The 24,206-nt window shown below is 45.6% G+C and overlaps 1 long non-coding RNA gene across 1 annotated transcript; it reads right to left on the reverse strand.

Annotated features, from left to right (window-relative positions):
* Positions 1-17,450: 17,450 nt before the first annotated feature.
* Positions 17,451-18,425, reverse strand: LOC142786310 (uncharacterized). The gene is made up of 2 exons (XR_012889001.1): positions 18,227-18,425; positions 17,451-17,821 (listed from the first exon to the last, which is right to left on the reverse strand). It is a non-coding gene; the product is annotated as an uncharacterized LOC142786310 (long non-coding RNA).
* Between the last annotated feature and the right edge of the window lie 5,781 nt (positions 18,426-24,206).

Raw genomic sequence — 24,206 nt, forward strand, 5'->3', positions numbered from 1 at the left:
ATGCACACACTTACAACTCCAAACATCCCTTGAGGCAGTGGCTGCTCGAGCGGTTCTTTTCAATAAACTGATCACAATCTGCAGTATTTACATTCCTCCTAGCTATCAGCTGCAAAAACGTGATTTATACTCTTTAATTGATGAACTTCCGGAGCCCTATGTTCTCCTTGGAGACTTCAATGCGCATAGCAGGCTATGGGGTGATTCTCGGTATGACGCGCGGGGTCGACTGATCGAACAGTTCCTTCTCTCGTCGAGCGCGTGTCTGCTGAATCGAAAAGAACCAACCTATTATAACCTCGCTAATAACACCTACTCCTCCATAGACCTGAGCATAGTATCTCCATCTCTTGTGCCTCTACTCCAGTGGAAAGTTGTCAGTAATCTGTACGGAAGTGACCACTTCCCCGTAGTTTTGAGCACAACGACAGTAACTGAGTGTCCACCACGTGTTCCCAAGTGGCTCATAAACAGAGCCGACTGGGAACAGTTTCATACTATCGCTTGTCTAGGTTGGAATGACATCTGTACTTTGAACATTGATGTTGCTGTGAAATACTTCACAGCGTTTTTGATTGATGCTGCAACAAAATGCATCCCACAAACAAATGGACACCCTGGAAAACGATGTGTGCCATGGTGGAACTCTGAATGCCGAAACGCGCGCAAACAGCAAAACAGAGCTTGGAGGCTGCTTCGGAACTCACCGACAGCCGAAAATCTTGAAAACTTCAAGAAAATAAAGTCTCAAGGCAGGAGAACGCGTCGGCAGGCCAGAAGAGAAAGCTATCAGAAGTTTTTGTCAGGGATCAATTCTTACACACAAGAGGCCAAAGTCTGGAACATGGTCTGTAAGATAGCAGGGAAACAAGTACACACACTTCCACTCGTAAACACTCAAGGTGATACCTTGGAAGATCAGGCAAACTTCCTCGGGGCACATTTTGAACGGGTATCCAGCTCGTCCCACTATACTGACACTTTCCAAAAATACAGAACAAGAATAGAAAAGCAGAAACTCGAACACAAATGCACTAGATACGAGGCATATAATCAAGCGTTCAGTCTAGCTGAGCTGCGAATGTCTCTAAACTCCTGCAGTACTTCTGCCCCAGGTTCTGACCGTGTCGTATATGAAATGGTAAAAAACCTACCGATCGAAACACGAAAAACCTTACTTTGTTTGTACAATGCTATCTGGTTTTCTGGCACTATCCCTAACTCCTGGAAAGAGGCTATTATAATTCCCATTTTGAAAGAGGGCAAGGACCCTTCTTTACCTTCGAGTTATAGGCCTATTGCACTCACAAGCTGCTTGTGCAAAATCTTCGAAAAAATGATAAACTGCCGACTTGTACATTTTCTTGAAACAAATAATTTGCTCGACCCATTTCAGTGCGGGTTTCGAGAAAGTAGATCCAACACACACCACCTTGTTCGTATCGAGGCACAGATCAGGGACGCCTTCGTCCATAAACAATATTTTCTCTCTGTGTTCCTCGATATCGAAAAGGCTTATGATAATACATGGCGTTTCGGAATTCTAAGAGACCTGTCCCACCTTGGCGTGCGCGGAAGAATGTTTCAAATAATCGAAAGTTACCTGTCAAACCGGACATTCCGTGTCCGAGTGGGCACGGCTCTTTCCCAAACATTCGTCCAGGAAACAGGCGTGCCACAAGGTGGTGTACTTAGCTGGACACTTTTTCTCATCAAGATGAATTCCTTGCACTTGTCCATCCCTCGCAATATGTTTTATTGTACATATGTCGACGACGTCCAGCTTGGCTTTAGATCTTGCAACCTGGTAATGTGCGAGCGACAGGTTCAGTTAGGTTTAAACAAGATCTCCAAATGGGCAGAGGGAAACGGATTCCGACTGAACCCACAAAAGAGCTCGTGTGTCTTGTTCTCCCGAAAGAGAGGCATGCACTCAGAACCTGACATTGAATTGAACGGTCAACGTCTGTCTGTCAATGCGGAGCATAAATTCTTAGAATTAATCTTGGACAACAAGTTGACCTTCGTACCGCACATCAAGTATCTAAAAACAAAATGTTTAAAAGCCATGAATGTTTTAAAAGTGTTGTCACGTACTACGTGGGGTAGTGACAGGCAATGTCTCATGACCCTGTATCGAAGCCTCATTCGCACCCGCTTAGATTATGGGGCCATTGTTTATCAGTCTGCGACTCAAAGTGCTTTGAAGATGCTGGACCCCGTGCACCATTTGGGCATCCGCCTTTCTACGGGTGCTTTTCGCACCAGCCCCGTAGAAAGGCTTTATGTTGAGTCAAATGAGTGGTCGCTTCATCTGCAGAGAACTTACATCCCCTTTGTTTATTTCCTTAAGGTGAAAGCAGATAAGAAGCACCCCTCATACTCCACTATTAATGATTTGTCGAGCTCCATTCTGTTTCAAAACAGGCCTTCGATGAGGCAGCCCTTCTCAGTTCGCCTGAAAATTCTAGCTGAGGAAACTGGAGTCTCACTTGAACATAGTTTAATGGCTCCTGTAGCATATCTGCCACCGTGGCAATGGCAGACTATAGACTGTGATGTGTCCTTTCTTGAAGTTACAAAACATGCGCCTATTGCCCATATCCAAACATACTTCCTGGAACTTCAACACAAATACACACGTCCTGAGTTCTTTACAGATGCCTCCAAGTCCAATTCCTCTGTGTCCTACGCTGTTGTCGGCCCATCCTTCTCGGATGCTGGCCCTCTACATCCAGGCACAAGTATCTTCACAGCGGAAGCTTACGCGATACTTGTGGCAGCTAAACACATCAAACAATTACACATACAAAAAGCAGTAATTTATACAGACTCCCTCAGTGTGGTAACGGCTCTGCACAGTCTTAAAAAACAAAAAAACCAGGTCCTCATCTCACTTTACTCCATTTTGTGCACACACTACACACTCAAACAACATGTTGTAGTGTGCTGGGTGCCAGGGCACCGTGAGATTCAAGGCAACGTGAGGGCGGATCAGCTCGCTGCATCCGCCCACAAAAACACTGCCCCTACACCTATATCAATCCCGGCCCTCGATCTTAAGCCGTCTCTCAAACGAAACCTCAGAGTATACTGGCAGAGCAAGTGGGATACACATACACAAAACAAACTACACGTTATTAAGCCACACCTTGGTCATTGGCCGCACGTATCGAAATCGCGTCATACAGAGGTTATACTAACGAGACTCAGGATAGGACACACATACATGACACACACACACCTTTTGTCTGGTGGCGATCCACCATTGTGTGACAGATGTGGTGAACCATTGACAGTCGTGCACATTTTAATTGAGTGCAAACAATTGGACACTGTAAGAGAACAACACTTTCCATTACCCTACCGACAACATATACCTTTACACCCTGCAATGTTCGTCGGTAGGGAACCGCTTTTTAGTCACAAATCATTGTTAGCGTTTTTTAAAGAAATTCATAGTTTCCATATCATATACCCAGGCATCCCGTAGCATGACCTCTCCAGAGAGGTTTTTGCTGCGGTGGTTACACAAGAAAGCACTTGCCTCACGGCCCTTGGACGCAAGAGTATGAACGAGTGAGGCACTTGTGCTAATGCCATACATATCCACCATCGTCTTTTATTATTACCAACTTTTGTCATCTATTCACACCACACACACCTTTCACGGCATGGTCATGATTTTATTACTTGTATGTTTTTACCCGCCTTACCGCGAGGAATTTTATGGCCCTTATACAGCCGCTTATCACAATCATTGTCCATTTTTTTAGCAAGATGAACTGGCGCTCTTTGGCCGTGAAACGGCCCTTGCGCCATAAAACATCAAACATCATCATCATCACTTAGCATAAAAAAGTTCACAAAAACACATGAACACTCAACGCATATTGTTCACACAATAAGTAAAGACACTGAATCAGAAGAAATACTGAAAATGACAAATAATAGACACATTTCCATTCAAATAATATGCATTTTTATAGAGATCTACAGATGTTCTCGTAGATCATATTAATCGCACTGTTGATGGTACGCCAAGGACCAAAGTCACCATTCACAATTGAATTAAGCAGAGTTGCCACTTAGTCAAGGGTTTATTGCTATAGTATGCGTGGCGAGTGGCAACATAGTATTTTGCTTGTTTTTCAAATCTGGCATTCTCTTGTATTTGGGTCAGTGAAACAGAAAAAGAATATTCAGAAAGGATTCATACATCAAGTTTAAGCTACACTTGTAAAATACACACAGGAATAATATTAATTTTTTAAAAATCTTTTAAAGCAAGGAAAAAATATTTAACAGCAGCGGCTTATCTTTAAGTGCTTTGCTTTCTGGCGTTTGCCTGCTCTGTCTGTATTTAGCCCCTTAATGTTAAAATGAAGTCGTTCAACAACATAGAATTGTGTTATTTCTTGAGAGAGCATTGAGACATGGCTTGGGCACCCAACCTCTTGCCAAAGCCTTGCTTTCACAATGGTCAGCACATCTAAAATGCTGTCTGCATGAAGTTGTTCACAAGAAAAGCAGCCCGTGAACAAGTCTTCAAGCTTCTTTGTGAACCGATATAGGCAAGCACTTGGGTCGAGGAGTCCACCGTTGTCACGAAATAGTGTCAACCTTGCAAACTGAAAGCTTTCGTCTGGGGCAGGCGTGGTAAGTAGTATCAAACAATCTTTACAATTGCTTTTCAAAATGCACTTTCGTGCCACGTAGCCAGCAATGTAAAATATAATTCTCGAGTCGCTCCTCGCAACATGCTGGCTGTGGTCCTGGGAAGGTATAACCAACGCCTGCGCATTCAGAGAAGAGCTCGGTGCCAAATTTATGCCTGCTGCATTTTGCGATGTGTCTCGTGGGCTACTAACTTCCAAAAGGGAACCTAGCATGCCCTCTTCGCAGTTTCCTTGACTGACACCTTTAACTAAACCATAGAATGACATGCAGTTTACTGTAATCAAAAACTGAGTTGGTGTTGGATGATAATTACTGCCAGAAGATTGCCTGATATTACCGAAAAGGTTTTCCAAAGGATCCTGGCTAGTTTTTGCAGTCATTAGGTATTTAAAGCCAACATTTTCAGTGAGATAGTCAAGCAACTCTAGTGTACTCGAAATGGTCCCACGTAGGCCAGCAGCAGTGGAATTGCTCAGAAAGCCTCCTCCACCTTTCGTATGCTGCTCCCATGCTTTGAGGTAGGACAGAAAATCCTGCAGCACTGCTGTTCCTGATGAACACGGTCTGAGGGCTTCAGCAGGGAACCGCGATGTCATCACTCTTATGAGCTGGTGGATTTTGCTGAAATATGCAAAACAGCTGTTTTTATAATTTTGTAGTTTACATTGCATGATGCATTCTTCATAGTTATGAACGGGACACAAAATGACGAAAAACACAAGGACGTCATTTTGTGTCTCGTGTATTTTGCGCCGTTCATAACTATGAACCAAAACCAACTCGCCCAAATGTCGGTGCTAATGATGCATTCTATTAGGATATAACTTTAATTTACAAGTTGGTTATATCAGACATTTCACTACCTAATTTTAACCAGCATATCACAAGAGACGACTCACCTGAAGAACTCTTGTTTTACATCCATCCTTCCATGTGTTGCTTCCAACTTGTCTTTGTATAGGTGGAAAGCTTGGAGGACTTTGTACCAAAAAGCTGGAAGGCATAGCTGACCCTCATCTCAAATCCATTAGGATCCAGGTGACACCGTGTTATGCCCGGCATCACTTTAAGGGTCACGTTGGAGGAGTCTATTTTGTGAGCTTCCCTTACATGTTGCATATCAACCTGCAATAAAATTAAGTGGACCATATTGAACTGCACCTGGTTAAGCTTGGAGATAATGTAAGCATATATGAAATCCAATGCGTGATATGCGTAAAAAACATCAGACTTACATGACCTGCAGGGGTGTTGAATCCAGACTTCAGCATCGAGTTCCGTAGGCATTTGATGAGATGTGGGAAATCAGATATAAAATATAGGTGCCGTGATGCATCACTGGGGTGTTCAATTTTCGAAATAGTAGAGTCAGCTGTCGCTTGGATCCCAAGTACTTTCCACATATTTCTATTCCAACTTGCACCATCGCAAGTAATAAAATCCACAAAGAGCCCACTCTGTTCAGCTAGTATAATTGCTTCAAAGACAACTTTGGCGAGTGTGCAACCTTTCATGTTAACATGTGTAGCAAAGTAACCAATAACTTGACTCCATTTGCCTTGAAATGGGACGAAAAGGATAACCATACCGTGGTCACATGGTACACCTTTGTCCTAGGAAGTTGTAAATGGACCTAAATCCACAAAACCCTCAATTGCATCCGACTTCTTCACTGAAAAATGTTCTGACAGTTTCAGTTTGTCGATGACCAATCCACCGTGTTTCTTACAAACATCAAGCTCCGCTGTCTTTTCCTTTAGCTGTTTTAGAACTCTCTCACTAAAGCCAAACACAGTGCGGTATGCATGTACATAGCGCTTCAGCGTTGATTTACATGGAAGGGCTAGGATGTTATTGCGACGAAGGTGTTCATGCAGGCGAGGGCTCTTCATCTTCATGATTAAACAATCTAAAACCCAGCTTTTCATATAGCGCAACCCATTGGGTTTTACTCTTGAAGCTGCAAAGCACTGTCTTACAGCTTCTTGTTGTCTTGGTGGAAGCCTTGCAATCTGTGCTTCTAAAGTTTCTGTTTTTATAGCAGCCTTCCTAATTTGCATTTGTTCCAGCTTCTTTTTCACACTTTTCAAGCGAGAAAACAATCTAGTTTTTCTTCTCGCCACAACACGCAACTTCAGCGCTGCATATTGGCAATTCCTTGTTGCTGTTTGCTTCACCCGGGCTCGTCGGATTTGCAGTGCTCGTTTCAAATAGCGGCAAGACACACATTGTGCACCTGAAAGAAAGGTGCAGTGAATTAGGTTGCAATAACTGGCAAGGAATCTCGTAGCGACAAGAGTTATAGCTGTCATACTAGTAAAAATGCACATTATAAATACCTTTTTTATCAACCTGGCCAAGACACTTAATGCTGAAGTACATTTCGTTGCATGTAACCACATGGTCCTTTAGCTTCTTCGTAAAAAATCGTTCTTCATAGTCTTCGTGAGATATTGCTCCAACGCAAATGCACATACGATCACTTGTTTTCAGCCCGCAGGGGCGCCTGCGCAAGTAGGCGTTTGGTGTGTAGTGACACCACGGACCCGAGCTAACGGGGGAGTTTTGACTCCCTCCCACGCCTAGCCGTGCGTGGCTTTGCCGTGTCCGGGGAAAAGGAGATCCTGGGGGTTGAGCCGACGCTGGGTGATTGGACGTTTAAGGCCCGCTGGCAGAGGCAACACAGTCGCCTTTGCAGTCGCCTTTTCCTATCTCTCTCTTCCTACATCTTAGTCTTTTCTCGTCTTTAAACCTGTCCTGTCTTCTTCTCTCTTCCATTTACTTCCGATTTTTCATGGCGGCAAGGGTTAACCTTGTGTAATTACTCAACCTTGAGTAGTTATATTTGGTTATAGTGGCAATGTACGGCTGGCGTCTGCAGCCTTATGCTATTGAGTGCTTCAGCGTCCCCTGGTGGGACTCCATGGTGGGTGGTCGCCATTGCTGCCGAACAAAAAGTACACTACTATGGGAACACCTGCATTTCCCCGTCTCCTAGATCGTCTCCCGCCTAAGAGGGGACGCACCGATGACATATCAATTTTCAGCCAACCCAGACAATGCTTTCCCAAATTCCATGTTGTGCACAGCGAAAACCCAACAAAACAAGCCAGAGCAATATCTCCATTTCTTGTTGCTAAATCCCTGACAGAGGTCTTTGGCCCGGGATACAAGGTTACAAAGATGGCTAGCGGAGACCTTCTCCTTGAGCTGCCTGAAAAACACCACTATGAAAAACTTGGCAGTCTCGTAGCATTTGGTAATATCCCAGTATCTATTTCACCTCATAGATCAATGAACACCTCACGCGGAGTTGTTTCAGAAGCAGACCTTCTTGAAATGTCTGAGCAGGAACTGCTTGAAGGGTGGAAAGAGCAAAAGGTCACAGATGTGAAACGAATCGTCATCAGACGAGACAACAAAGAAATACCTACCAAATATTTAATACTCACCTTCGCATCTAGCACACTGCCTTCATCTATAGACACAGGATACATCAAACTCTCTGTCCGTCCCTATATTCCCAATCCAAGACGGTGTTATAAATGTCAACGATTTGGTCATGGCTCGCAGAACTGTCGGGGTCAGGAAACTTGTGCAAAATGTGGTAGCCACGGCCACCCATCTGATAACTGTGTTACTACGCCTCACTGCGTGAATTGTGACGGGGAACACGCCGCGTATTCGCGTTCGTGTCCTAACTGGAAGAAAGAAAAAGAAATAATCACTCTTAAAGTCAAAGAAAACATCACATTCAAGGAAGCAAGACGAAGAGTGTCGCCATTTTACGGCGCAACATATGCTGATGCGGCGCGTCAGGGGGCAACGCCGCACCAGCCCTCGCCACCCCTTCGGCCCGCGCAGAGCGAGCCGTCGGCTGTGGCACCTGCCCCCAAGGCGGCTGTAGCCCAGGCTACACCGCCTACTCCCAAACAGAGACCGGAGACTCCAGAGTCTTCGGGTCTCAAGGCCTCCCCTCACCAGGCGAGGCCCAAAATCCAAACTAACAGCCTGCACGTGCGGGCATCCAGTGCCCCCGAGGAGGCAATGGATACGTCGGCACCCTTGGTGCCGAAAGAGCGGCGTGGCTCCTTGGAGCGCGCCAAGAAAACAAAAAAGCAAATAACAGGGCCTGGTGACGGCCCTGTTAAGTGAACTCAAACTCCCCGTCTAAACAGCCACTCGCTTTTCGTACACACAGCATTATTTTACATTCACCATGAACACTCAAATTATACAATGGAACGTCAGGGGCCTTCTCAGAAACCTTGACGACATCCAAGAACTCCTACACGAACACTCACCAAAAGTGCTGTGTGTACAAGAAACACACCTTAATTCAATACACACAAATTTTCTTCGCAAATACGTTATTTTTCGAAAGGACCGTGATGATGCCATGACATCATCCGGAGGTGTTGCCATCATAGTGAATCAAGGAATTGCATGCACACACTTACAACTCCAAACATCCCTTGAGGCAGTGGCTGTTCGAGCGGTTCTTTTTGATAAACTAATCACAATCTGCACTATTTACATCCCTCCTAGCTATCAGCTGCAAAAACGTGATTTACACTCTTTAATTGATGAACTTCCAGAGCCCTATGTTCTCCTTGGAGACTTCAATGCGCATAGCAGGCTATGGGGAGACTCTCGCTGCGACGCGCGAGGTCGACTGATTGAACAATTCCTTCTCTCGTCGAACGCATGTCTCCTAAATAGAAAAGAACCAACCTATTATAATCTCGCACATAACACCTACTCCTCCATAGACCTAAGCATAGTGTCTCCATCTCTTGTGCCTCTACTCCAGTGGAAAGTCGTCAATAATCTGTACGGAAGTGACCACTTTCCCGTAGTTTTGAGCACAACTACAGCAACTGAGTGTACACCCCGTGTTCCCAAATGGCTCATAAACAGAGCACATTGGGAACGGTTTCATACCATCGCTCGTATAGATTGGAGTGACATATGGACTTTAAGCAGTGATGTTGCTGTCGACTACTTCACAGCTTTTTTGATTGATGCTGCAACAAAATGCATCCCACAAACGAATGGGCACCCAGGAAAACGGCGTGTGCCATGGTGGAACTCTGAATGCCGAAACGCGCGCAAACAGCAAAACAGAGCTTGGAGGCTGCTTCGGAACTCACCGACAGCCGAAAATCTTGACACCTTCAAGAAAATAAAGTCTCAAGGCAGGAGAACGCGTCGGCAGGCCAGAAGAGAAAGCTGGCAGAAGTTTTTGTCGGGGATCAATTCATACACACAGGAGGCAAAAGTCTGGAACATGGTCGGTAGGATAGCAGGGAAACAAGTACACACACTTCCACTCGTAAACACTCAAGGTGATACCTTGGAAGATCAGGCAAACTTCCTCGGGGCACGCTTTCAACGGGTATCCAGCTCGTCCCACTATACTGACACTTTCCAAAAATACAGAACAAGAATAGAAAAGCAGAAACTAGAACATAAATCCACAAGATACGAGGCATATAACCAAGCTTTCAGTCTAGCTGAGCTCCGAACATCTCTAAACTCCTGCAAAACTTCTGCCCCAGGTTCTGACCGTGTGGTGTATGAAATGTTAAAAAACCTACCAGCCGAAACACGCAAAACCTTACTTTGTTTATACAATGCTATCTGGTTTTCTGGCACTATCCCTACTTCCTGGAAAGAGGCGATTATTATTCCCATTTTGAAAGAGGGCAAGGACCCTTCTTTAGCTTCAAGTTATAGGCCTATTTCACTTACAAGCTGCTTGTGTAAAGTATTCGAAAAAATGATAAACTGCCGACTTCTACATATTCTTGAAACAAACAATTTGCTCGACCCATTTCAGTGCGGGTTTCGAGAAAGTAGATCCACCACAGACCACCTTGTTCGTATCGAGGCACAGATAAGAGACGCCTTCGTCCATAGACAATATTTTCTCTCTGTGTTCCTCGATATCGAAAAGGCGTATGATACAACATGGCGTTTCGGAATTCTAAGAGACCTGTCCCACCTTGGTGTGCGCGGAAAAATGTTTCATATAATCGAAAGTTACCTGTCAAACCGGACATTCCGTGTCCGTCTAGGCAGTGTGCTCTCCCAAACATTTGTCCAGGAAACAGGCGTGCCACAAGATGGTGTGCTTGGTTGCACACTTTTTATCATCACAATGAATTCTTTGCACTTGTCCATTCCCCGCATGATGTTCTATTGTACATATGTCGATGACGTTCAGCTTGGCTTCAAGTCATGCAACTTAGCCATGTGTGAGCGGCAGGTTCAGATGGGTTTAAATAAGGTCTCCAAATGGGCAGACGAAAACGGATTTCGACTTAACCCACAAAAGAGCACGTGTGTCTTGTTCTCTCGAAAGAGAGGCATGCACTCGGAGCCCGACATTCAACTGAACGGGCAACAACTGTCCGTCAAAGCTGAGCATAAATTCTTAGGCTTAATCTTGGACAACAAGTTGACCTTCGTACCCCACATAAAATATTTAAAAACAAAATGTTTAAAAGCCATGAATGTTATAAAAGTGTTGTCACGTACTACGTGGGGTAGTGACAGGAAATGCCTCATGAACCTGTATAGATGCCTTATTCGCACCCGCTTAGATTATGGGGCCATTATTTATCAGTCAGCGACTCAAAGTGCTTTGAAGATGGTGGATCCCGTGCACCATTCGGGCATCCGCCTTTCTACGGGTGCTTTTCGCACCAGCCCCGTAGAAAGCCTTTACGTTGAGTCAAATGAGTGGTCGCTTCATCTGCAAAGAACCTACGTGTCCTTTGTATATTTCCTTAAGGTGAAAGCAGACAAGAGGCAACCCTTATACTCTACTATTAATGACTTGTCGAGCTCCATTCTTTTTCAAAACAGGTCTTCAATGAGGCAGCCCTTCTCAGTTCGCCTGAAGGGTCTAGCTGAGGAGACTGGAGTGTCACTCGAACACAGTTTAATGGCTCCTGTAGCATACCCGCCACCGTGGCAGTGGCAGACTATAGATTGCGATGTGTCTTTTTTAGAAGTTACTAAACATGCGCTATTGCCCATATTCGAACATACTTCTTGGAACTTCAACACAAATACACACGTCCTGAGTTTTTTACTGATGCCTCTAAGTCTAACTCCTCTGTGTCCTACGCTGCTGTTGGCCCTTCCTTTTCGGATGCTGGCCCTCTACATCCAGGCACAAGTATCTTCACAGCGGAAGCTTACGCGATACTTGTGGCAGCTAAACACATCAAACAATCACAAATACAAAAAGCAGTAATTTATACAGACTCCCTCAGTGTGGTAACGGCTCTGCACAGTCTTAAAAAACAAAAAAACCCTGTCCTAGTTTCACTTTACTCCATTTTATGCACCCTCTACACACTCAACAGACATGTTGTTGTGTGCTGGGTGCCAGGGCACCGTGAGATTCAAGGCAACGTGATGGCGGATCAGCTTGCTGCATCCGCCCACGAAAGCACCGCCATTACACCGACATCAATCCCGGCCCTTGATCTTAAGCCGTCTCTCAAACGAAAACTCAGGGACTACTGGCAGAGCAAGTGGGATACACACACACAAAACAAACTACACGTTATCAAGCCACACCTTGGCCATTGGCCACCAGTATCAAAATCACGTCTAACAGAGGTAACACTAACAAGACTCAGGATAGGACACATATACACGACACACACGCATCTTTTGTCCGGTGGTGATCCACCATTGTGTGACAGATGTGGAGAGGCATTGACAGTCCTTCACATATTAATCCAGTGCAAACACTTAGAAACTCTAAGAAAACGACATTTTCCATTACCCTACCGACAGCATATACCTTTACACCCTGCAATGTTCGTCGGTAGGGAACCGCTTTTTAGTCATAAATCGTTGTTAGCGTTTTTAAAAGAAATTAATAATTTTCAAATCATACACCCGGGCATTCCGTAGCACGACCTCTCTAGAGAGGTTTTTGCTGCGGCGGTTACACAAGAAAGCACTTGCCTCACGGCCCTTGGACGCAAGGGTATGAACGAGTGAGGCACTTGTGCTAATGCCATTCATATCCACCATCGTTTTTTATAATCACCAACTCTTGTCATCTATCCTCACCACAAACACCTTTCACGGCATCCCCGCAGGGGCGGCTGCGCAAGTAGGCGTTTGGTGTGTAGCGACACCACGGACCCGAGCTAACGGGGGAGTTTCTACTCCCTCCCACGCCTAGCCGTGCGTGGCTTTGCCGTGTCCGGGGAAAAGGGGATCCTGGGGGTTGAGCCGACGCTGGGTGATTGGACCGTTAAGGCCCCCCGGCAGAGGCAACACACCCCTTTGGCCCCGGCTTCACGTAGACGGCACCCCTGGGCTGACCCACCCAGGGGAAATCGGCAGTCGCCTTTTCCTATCTCTCTCTCCCTACATCTTCGTCTTTATCTCTTACTATTTATCTGTCCTGTCTTCTACTCTCTTCCGTTTACTTCCGATATTCATGGCGGCAAGGGTTAACCTTGTGTAGGTATCCCACCTTGGATAATTACATTGGGTTATAGTGACAGCGTACGGCTGGCGTCGGGAGGGCTTGTTTCAACAAGTCCAACCGCGTCCCCTTGTTGGGCTCCGTGGTGGGTGGTCGCCGCTGTTACCGAACACATTCATACTTGTATGGCTTTACAAGCATCCGCCGACCTTGATCGGTCTCGCAAGAGAGGCCGCACCGAAGCAAGTTTTCACGTCTCGAAAGAAACTAAATTTACTTTTGGGAAGTACCACATTATCCACAGTGACAGCACACCTCTAAAAAAATTATCCCCATTTTTGGTGGCCAAGTGCCTAAAAGAAAAAATAGGACCCACATACAAAGCATCCAAAATGTCAAGCGGTGACCTCCTTTTGGAGCTAACCGAAAAAGACCAAGTGCCTAAGCTGTCCCAACTAACCAGCATTGGAGAAACAGCTGTCACCGTTTCGGTCCATCGCTCTCTAAACACCAGCAGGGGAGTAATCTCTGAGGAAGACTTCTTAGGCCTTAGTGACGAAGAGCTCCTCGAAGGTTTCCAAGACCAAAACGTCATCAAAGTTCAAAGAATTGTAATGCGTCGCAATAATCAGGAAGTACCCACCAAACACGTAATACTAACCTTTGGAACATGTGAAATGCCCACCTCTCTTAAGGCTGGGTACTTAAAAATAAATATCAGACCCTACATTCCCAACCCCAGACGCTGTTTCAAATGTCAGAGATTCGGACACGCCTCGCACTCTTGCAGAGGCAAAGAAACATGCGCAAAATGCTGCGCAAACGACCACAAATCAGAAAACTGCTCATCCTCACCCCACTGTGTTAACTGTGACGGGGAACACCCAGCGTATTCCCGGTCATGCCCATGTTGGAAAAAAGAAAAAGAAGTGATCGCTCTGACCGTCAAAGAAAAAATATCATTCAGCGAAGCGCGAACAAGGCTATCATACCTGTTCCACAAAAGTTACGCCGATGTGACGCAGTCGGGGGCAGCGTCACAAAGGCCTCAGGAGTCAACCGCTACCACACCCAGTGGTTCTATGGTGACTCAAACCGCCCCCGTAAAAGAAGCAGCGCCAGCTGCTCCATGCACATCAAAGGGCCCGCAGACTCCGGTCTCCCTGGGCCCTAAACTCAATAGAGTGCCAAGGCCTGAGATTCGTTTCTCAGCGCCTCACTCTCGATCTTCCAGCGCCTCAGACAAGGCAATGGAGATCGACCACAAAACTCCGGTGTCATCGACACCAAAGGACAAGCGCTCTCTCGAGCATACCAAACAGGACAAGGACAAAGTCCCTGTAACCACAATAAGTAAGCGATAACCGTAATGGTTATCGTATTTCTTTCTATTTCTTAATATTGTCACCTATCATCTTTTATACCAATCAATCCCCAGAAGTATATTTACTTAATTTTATTCTGCCATGGCTTTTATCGTACATTGGAACTGTAGAGGCTTAATTCATAACTTAGGTGACATAAAGGACATCATTAACAAATTCTCACCAGTAGCTTTTTGCCTCCAAGAGACAAATCTTGGTACAAAACACAGCCACTTCCTAAAAGGCTTCAAAGTTGCCCGAAAGGACCGCGAACATTGCAACCGTCTTTCAGGAGGAGTAGCCATAGTGGTGCAGGGCAGCACTCCTACGCGAGATGTCCAAATAAACACATCTTTCGAGGCCGTAGCCGTCACCATCCTATCATACAAGACCATCACCATCTGCTCACTGTATATCCCACCTCACACCCTTTTCACCACCAAAAACTTAGAAAATCTATTGGAACAGTTGCCAAAACCATTTATCTTAGTTGGGGATTTCAATGCTCATTCAACCCTTTGGGGTAGCGACAAAACTGACGCAAGAGGGCAAGCCGTGGAAGATTTCATTTTATCAAATGACATCTGCCTTCTTAATTCCGGTGCTTTTACCTACTTTTCACCAACCTCGCGCACTTTTAGTTGCTTAGATCTCGCCATGTGTTCATCGTGTATTTTTAATGATTTTAAATGGGACGTCCTCAACACGTCTTATGGTAGTGATCATCAACCCGGCATCATAAAACTCATACCATCTTACCCAACTCTAACAAGCAGGCCACGCCGGTGGAAACTGCAGCTCGCGAACTGGCCAGTTTTCACAGAAAACGCTAAGCTCGATGAAGTTTTCTCATCGGAGCTTTCTGTTGAGGAACTAAACGAAGAGTTCGTCAAAGTGTTAATTTTAGCAGCAGAAAAAGCAATACCACAATCATCCGGCATCGTACGCAAGAAATTCAATCCTTGGTGGACAAACGAGTGTACTGATGCCAAAAAACTACAAAATAAGGCCTGGGGAATTCTACGAAGATACCCCACGTACACCAACCTCATCAACTTCAAACAGGCAAAAGCCAGAGCCCGATTTATTCGAAGACAGGCAGAAAAGGATTCATGGCAAAAATACATATCATCAATTAACAGTTCAGTCACATCTAAACACATCTGGGACCAGGTGAGGAAGTTCAAAGGAGAGTACTCCTCCTACACAATACCACTGCTCACAAGTCCAGACCCACAATCAACACTAGAAGACCAGGCCAACCTATTAGGAGAACACTTTTATAAGGTATCATGCTCAGCAAATTACACCAATACATTCCTGAAATACAAAGAAAATGCAGAAAGACAAAGATTGCCTACTAGCAGTACCTCAAATGAAAGTTATAACCTTCCGCTTACGCTGCACGAATTGAACAGGGTACTCTCTGCCGGTAAAAAAACGGCAACAGGGGCTGACCAAATACACTACGCAATGTTGGCACACCTATCCCAAGCATCCACACGGGCACTTCTCCAATTCTTCAACAAAATATGGGACTCTGGCATAATGCCTGAAGATTGGAAAAAAGCCATAGTCATACCATTCCTAAAACCTGGTAAACCCCCAACAACCCCAAGTAGCTACAGGCCCATTGCATTAACAAGTTTCCTTGCAAAAACTTACGAAAGCATCATAAATATTAGACTTACCTTCACTCTGGAATCGGAGCACCTAATAGACGCACACCAGTGCGGATACAAAAAGGGCTGTTCCACCACTGATCACATTGTTAGGCTGGAACAAGAAATACGACAAGCATTTCTACACAAACAGTTCTGTCTCTCGGTCTTCTTTGACCTAGAGAAAGCATATGACACAACTTGGAGATACGGAATTCTCAGAGATCTAGCTAACTTAGGGATTCGCGGAAGAATGCTGAACTGCTTACACGATTTTTTATCGAATAGAACTTTTCAAGTACGTTTGGGTACGGTACTGTCACGAATATTTGTCCAAGAAAATGGTGTACCACAGGGCTGCGTTTTGAGCACCACCCTGTTTATAGTAAAAATGAACTCCATCAACAGGGCTATACCCCGTACAGTCATGCACTCCATCTATGTTGATGATCTACAAATTGCATGCCGAGCCTCCAGCCTATCATCCTGCGAAAGGCAACTCCAAATTACAATAAATCGGCTTACGAAATGGGCCGACCAAAATGGTTTCCGCTTTTCAGCCCAAAAAACCACAGCTGTTCTCTTTACACAAAAGAGAGGACTGTTCCCTGAACCCGCGCTCAAACTATACAATATCAACATGCCGGTAAAACAAGAACACAAATTTCTAGGAATCACATTCGACCGAAAACTAAACTTTCTGCCACACATAAATGCACTGAAAACTAAGGCAAACAGAGCACTCAATGTGCTCAAAGTACTCTCCCATAAACACTGGGGTTCCGATCGATTCTGCCTTATACGTATTTACCGATCCCTTGTACGCAGCATTTTAGACTACGGATGCATAGTCTACGGCTCGGCGCGAAACTCATACATCCGCCGTCTTGACCCTATACACAACCTCGGTCTCCGTCTGTCAAGTGGTGCTTACAAAACATCACCTGTGCAAAGTCTATACGTAGAATGCAATGAGCCCCCTCTATGTGATCGAAGAGCATTACTAACCTTGTCATATGTTTTAAGAATAAGGTCGTCACCTGAACACATCTGCTATGAAATTGCCGCAAAATGTGACTCGCGCTCACACTATCTCAACAAACCGAACCTAATCAAACCACTTGTCCTACGTTTCGAGGAATACTGCCGCTTTTATACCATCCCTGTTGAATCACTAGATGTCGCTATTAAACCACCAAGACTGCCGCCATGGTTTGACCTGTCACAGCTATGCGAATTTTCACTTAGCCGTTTCAACAAAAAAAGCACCCCACCAGAACACATAATCCAAGAATTTTATACACTTCAGCACGAATATAGGGATTACGAAGAATTTTACACAGATGGCTCAAAAACGGAGGACCACGTGGGTATTGGGATTGTGACGACGAAAAGCGCAATTTCTGTGAAAGTACCTCGTAGTTTTTCCATTTTTTCAGCTGAAGCTTATGCCTTGAGTGAAGCAGTTCGGAAAATCATCGCTGAAAAATACAAGAAAGCAATCATATACACCGACTCACTAAGCACACTAAAAGCACTACATATAAAATCCGAATGTGAGCCTATAGTAGGCGACATTCTAAACATGGTATACTTAAACAGTCAGGCAACCTGCATCCGTTTCTGCTGGGTCCCAAGTCATGTTGGGATACCTGGAAACGAAAAAGCACATAAGTATGCTTCCCAGGCAGCCCATAAAACAGTAACAAAAGTAAAAATTCCCCTTAAAGATATCCAGAGAACAATTCGCCTGGCCCTACTAGCAAAATGGCAAAAGCAATGGGACACCTGCACGAACAATAAGCTCCACCTGGTGAAACCCACACTCGGGGAATGGAAGACCTGCCGTCACCAGCAACGGTTTATTGAAGTTGTATTATGCCGACTTCGCATTGGACACACACACTTGACACACAACTTCTTACTCGCAAAGGAAGAACAACCAACGTGTGAAAAATGCCAAGGAGCGTTAACACTTATGCACATCCTAATCACATGTCCTACCATTGAAACACAGAGACAAAAATATTTCAGCAAGCTATACAAACAACACGTACCTTTACACCCTGCTTTGTTCCTAGGAGATGACCCTCTAGTACCTCTGCCTGACTTGCTAAACTTTCTGAAAGAAAGTAACCTGTTAAATAAGCTTTAAAATCTCATCTTTTTAGCGTCCATTCCTGAAAGTCTTGTGTCTGGCGCAGCATAGCCTTAGCTGCTTTTGCGCCATAAAAAACCAAATTAACCTAACCTAACCTTTCACGGCATGGTCATGATTTTATTACTTGTATGTTTTTACCCGCCTTACCGCGAGGAATTTTATGGCCTTTATACAGCCGCTTATCACAATCATTGTCCATATTCTTAGTAACATGAACTGGCGCTCTTTGGCCGTGAAACGGCCCTTGCGCCACAAAACTTCAAACATCATCAGCATTTTTTTTTCTTTAAAATGTGAGTTTGAGGATTCGTACTTTAGAGTGAAGGGTTTAATTTTCACTTGTGCCTTGACTTTAGCCACCAATCAGATAACTTTCTAGTTAAGTCTACCCGCTTAAAGTCTATTTTGCCCTCCCGGTCCCTAAACCCCAGTGCTTTGAAAAACTCAGCGCCATCATCCTCTCAGACTTTTTTTTTCAAGGCGGCCTTTCTTTCACTGCTTTTTTGGTGAGATACGATGGCAAATTTGGCAAAATAGTGGGAACAGCGTCACTGCTCAACATAGGCCTCCCGCATGGGATCCGCACTTCTTTACCGCCGATGGTGTGTACATAATCGTGAATTACGTAACGAGGCTCGAAGTGGAGTTCACAAACCGCACTTGTGTCTTCGAGTGGCTTGTCCGCACGGTGTAAATTATTCTCCCACAGTCTTCTGAGTCTCTCATCCCTGGGGACGACGAACAGTGACGGTTTTGGAGCGCCTTTCACGTGAACGTAGCCCGTCTGGCATCCGGGCGCATAACAATGGTTCTGGCGACGTGGTGTCATTCCGCACTAAGTGTCGATGACCGCGAGGTGTTCACTACCAATCTACATTATTCATAACTATAAGAACTGAAAAACGGAACGTATTGACAAAGCACTGCTCGGCCGTAAACCTGCAGCGACGACGACACACAGCCAACACAGAAGCGGAGTGAAAAGGTGAAAACTCCCATGGATGGATGGATGGATGGATATGGCTGTACCCTTTGGATCGGGCGGTGGCAAGCCGTAATACCTAATGAACCAAAAACTAGATTTATTTTTTTTATTTAAAAAGTGAGTTTGAGGATTCGTACTTTAGAGTGAAGGGTTTAATTTTCACTCGTGCCTTGACTTTAGCCACCAATCAGATAACCTTCTTCTAGTTAAGTCTACCCGCTTAAAGTCTATTTCGCCCTCCCGGTCCCTAAACCCCAGTGCTTTGAAAAACTCAGCGCCATCATATAGGGTGAAGCCCTTTACAGAACAATATCACGTGTTCGGCAGTTTTTTCTTCCTTTCCACACGCACTGCATACTGTGTCTACCCCCCCGCAGGGGCGCCTGTGAAACCAGGCGTTTGGTGTGTAGCGACACCACGGACCCGAGCTAACGGGGGAGTTTCTACTCCCTGCCACGCCTAGCCGTGCGTGGCTTTGCCGTGTCCGAGGAAAAGGGGATCCTGGGGGTTGAGCTAACGCTGGGTGATTGGACCTTTAAGGCCCCCCAGCGGCGGCAACACACCCCTTTGGCCCTGGCTTCACGTAGACGGCACCCCTGGGCTGACCCACCCAGGGGAAATCGGCAGTCGCCTTTTCCTATCACTCTCTTCCTACATCTTCGTCTTTATCTCTCTCTTTTTATCTGTCCTGTCATCTTCTCTTTTCCGTTTACTTCCGAATTTCCTGGCGGCGAGGGTTAACCCTGTGTAGTTACCCAACCTTGGGTAGTTATATTCGGTTATAGCGGCGATGCATGGCTGGCGTCTCCAAGTGTTTACTAGTCAACCTTGTAGCGTCCCCTTGTTGGGCTCGGTGGTGGGTGGCCACCATCGCCGCCGAACTTTATAGCATTTTTATGGCAAAAGCTTTTCCCCTCCTTCCTGATCGCTCCCTAAAAAGGTGGCGCACCGATGATACTTTCCTGCTTAACACACCAAAGCCGACATTCCCAAAGTACCATGTAATCCACAGTCAAAACGAAAACAAGACAGTCCGAGCCATTTCACCTTTCCTCCTTTCCAAAACTCTCACAGAAGCAATAGGCCCAGGTTATAAAGTGACAAAGATGGGAAGTGGCGATCTTCTTTTGGAGGTTCGTGACAAAGCTCAGTATGAAAAGCTGTCTAAGCTTGTAGCCTTTGGGGAAACCCCTGTTTCGGTGGGCCCACACAGGTCTATGAACACTGTCCGTGGCGTAATTTCTGATGATGATCTTACTGAGCTTTCTGAAAGTGAGCTGCTCGAAGGTTGGCAGGACCAGAACGTGGTCAAAGTCCAACGAATAACAATAAGGCGCAACAACAAACTGATTCCTACAAAACACGTAATAATTACCTTCGGAACAAGTGACCTACCAGAATCAATCGAAACCGGCTATTGTAAGCTTCGTGTAAGACTATACATTCCCAACCCTCGTCGATGTTTCAAGTGCCAACGTTTCGGTCATGGATCGCAGAGTTGCAGAGGGCGTGCCACTTGCGCAAAGTGCGCATCCATTCAACATATATCGGACAACTGCACCTCAGAAACAACTCATTGTTCGAACTGTGAAGGAGATCACGCTGCCTACTCACGATCATGCCCCGCATGGAAAAAAGAAAAACAAATTGTAGAACTCAAGGTTAAATTCAATCTCACATTCCAAGAAGCACGCCAACGTTTCGCAATACACAACCCATCTTATCCCTCCTTTGCAGATGTGACGCGCCGGGGCGCCGCGCCACATGCCTCGGCACCCGCGAATGTCGCACAGTGTGTGGCCGCGGTCGTGCCGCCAGCGCCCCCGGCCGGAGCAGCCTGTACTGCTCCGCCACTTGACAAACAGGGCCGGCAGACCCCGGTGTCTGCCGAACCTGGGACCACTGCAGGTGCAGTTAGGTCCAAAAGTTCAGTGAATGTGCCTGCCCAGCAGGCACCATCCACCACCTCACAAGAGGTGATGGATACAAGTCCCACTCCTCCGGCGCCTCAGACGCCGAAGGATAGGCGCAACTCCTTGGAGCGCGCCAAAAAAGAAAAACATCGAATCACAGGGCCCTCAAAAGGCCCTGTAAACTAACGCAACACCTCTGTACACACAGCACCACACTACATTAAAATGACACAACTTCTACAGTGGAACGTCAGAGGACTGTTGAGAAACCTCGACGATATCCATGAACTTTTACACAAACATACACCTAAGGTGCTGTGCGTACAAGAGACACACCTGAAACCTAAACACACCAACTTTTTACGTCATTACGTTATCTTTCGGAAAGACCGGAATCATGCCATTTTGCCATCCGGTGGTGTTGCCATTATAGTCAATCAAGGGATTGCATGCACACACCTACCACTACAAACATCCCTTGAGGCGGTGGCTGTTCGAGCAGTTCTTTTGAATAAGCTCGTCACCATCTGCTCTCTCTACATACCTCCACAACACCGTCTTGAAAAGCATGAATTCGAGTCCCTCATAGAGGAACTTCCAGAACCTTATATCCTCCTTGGAGATTTCAATGCACATAGCAATCTATGGGGTGACTCTCGCTGCGATGCTCGAGGTCGCCTGATTGAACAGGTCCTGTTTTCTTCCAGTGCGTGCCTGCTGAATCGGAAAGAACCAACATATTACAACATCGCTAACAATACGTACTCAGCAATAGACCTCAGCATAATATCCCCATCACTCCTGCCTCTACTTAAATGGGAAGTTATCAATGATCTATATGGTAGTGATCATTTTCCTATCGTTATCAGCTCATCATTAACAAATACATGTCCTGCATAAGTTCCCAAATGGCTCACCGATAAAGCTGATTGGGGAAAGTTTCAAAAAATGACTTTATTATCTTGGAGTGACATGGCGGCATTGAGTATAGAGGATGCTGTATGCTACTTTACAGCTTTCTTGGTTGATGCAGCAGCAAAATGTATTCCCCAAACATGTGGACCGTCAAGCAAACGACGAGTCCCATGGTGGAATAATGAGTGCCGTGAAGCTCGAAAAAAACAAAATAAGGCATGGAGGTTGCTTAGAGACTCGCCCACAGCCGAGAATCTTGTAAACTTTAAGAACGTCAAGTCGCAAGCAAGGAGGACGCGCCGACAGGCGAGAAGAGAAAGTTGGCACAAATTCGTATCGGGCATTAACTCATACACAGATGAGTCGAGAGTCTGGAGCATGGTTAGTAAGGTGGCAGGACGAGAAGCACATTCGCTTCCTCTAGTGAACACACAAGGGGAGAGTTTGGAAGACCAGGCAAACACTCTCGGAGCGCACCTTGAACAGGTCTCCAGCTCAACACACTATAGCGAAGCGTTCCGACGATACAAAACCGGAATAGAAAAACAGAGATTAGAGCGCAAGCCCAGAACACATGAGGCATACAACGAACCTTTCTGTTTTGCTGAACTGCAGGCCTCACTTGCCTGTTGCAATAAATCTGCCCCAGGCCCGGACCGTGTGGCATATGAAATGTTGAAACACCTGCCCACTGAAACCCAGAAAGCTCTCCTCTCTCTCTATAATGCGATATGGTCTTCTGGCGAGCTACCCTCAGCCTGGAAGGAAGCTATTATTATCCCAATTCTAAAACAAGGCAAGGACCCGGCCTCAGTTTCCAGCTACAGGCCAATAGCATTAACCAGCTGTATTTGCAAAGTCTTTAAAAAAATGATTAACAGGCGCCTGATGTACTTCCTTGAAATTAGTGGCCTACTTGACCCATACCAGTGTGGGTTTCGAGAGGCTCGGTCCACCACTGACCACCTTGTCCGTATCGAGGCACAAATTCGCGACGCTTTTGTTCATAAGCAATTTTTTCTTTCTGTGTTTCTCGATATGGAAAAGGCATATGACACTGCATGGCGCTTCGGCATATTGCGAGACCTGTCACATTTAGGTGTGCGGGGTAGAATGCTGACAGTTATCGAAAGCTACCTGTCCAACCGTACATTCCGTGTCCAAGTTGGCACTGTCTTATCTCGAGTATTTGTCCAAGAAACAGGAGTGCCACAAGGAGGTGTATTGAGCTGTACACTTTTCATAGTTAAAATGAATTCCTTGCACCTGTCTCTCCCACGAAATATTTTTTACTGCATATATGTCGATGATGTGCAGATTGGTTACAAATCTTGCAACATCTCAATGTGCCAACGTCAAGTTCAACTAGGGTTGAACAAGGTATCTCAATGGGCAAACGAGAATGGTTTTATACTCAACGCGCAAAAGAGTACTTGTGTCTTGTTCAGCCGAAAGAGGGGCCTCCATCCTGACCCCGACATTGACCTGCATGGTCAACCTCTGTCAGTGAAGACCGAGCACAAGTTTCTCGGTCTCATATTAGACACTAAGCTAAGTTTCATCCCACACATCAAGTATTTAAGGGACAGGTGCTTAAAAACAATGAACATTTTGAAAGTGTTGTCACACACTACATGGGGTAGTGACAAAAAATGTTTAATTAACTTATATAAAAGCCTCGTACGCACACGCCTAGATTACGGTGCTATAATCTATCAGTCGGCAACACCATCGGCCTTGAAAATTCTTGACCCTGTCCACCATCTAGGTATTCGCCTCTCTACGGGTGCTTTCCGCACCAGCCCTGTGGAGAGCCTGTACGTGGATTCGAATGAATGGTCGCTCCACCTACAAAGATGTTCCCTGTCCTTTTTGTACTTTTTGAAGGTGAAGGCAGACAAGAAACATCCTTCCCATTTCACAATTAATGATTTGTCTTGTTCTGGCTTGTTCGAGAACCGACCTTCGTTTAGGCAGCCCTACGCGCTGCGTGTAAGGAGCCTGGCCGAAGGAACAGGTGTGCCTCTTCTTGAACCCAGTTTGATGGCTCCTGCAACATATCT

This window comes from Rhipicephalus microplus, unplaced genomic scaffold (genome assembly GCF_043290135.1).
Source record: "Rhipicephalus microplus isolate Deutch F79 unplaced genomic scaffold, USDA_Rmic scaffold_22, whole genome shotgun sequence".
Lineage (NCBI taxonomy): Eukaryota > Metazoa > Arthropoda > Arachnida > Ixodida > Ixodidae > Rhipicephalus > Rhipicephalus microplus.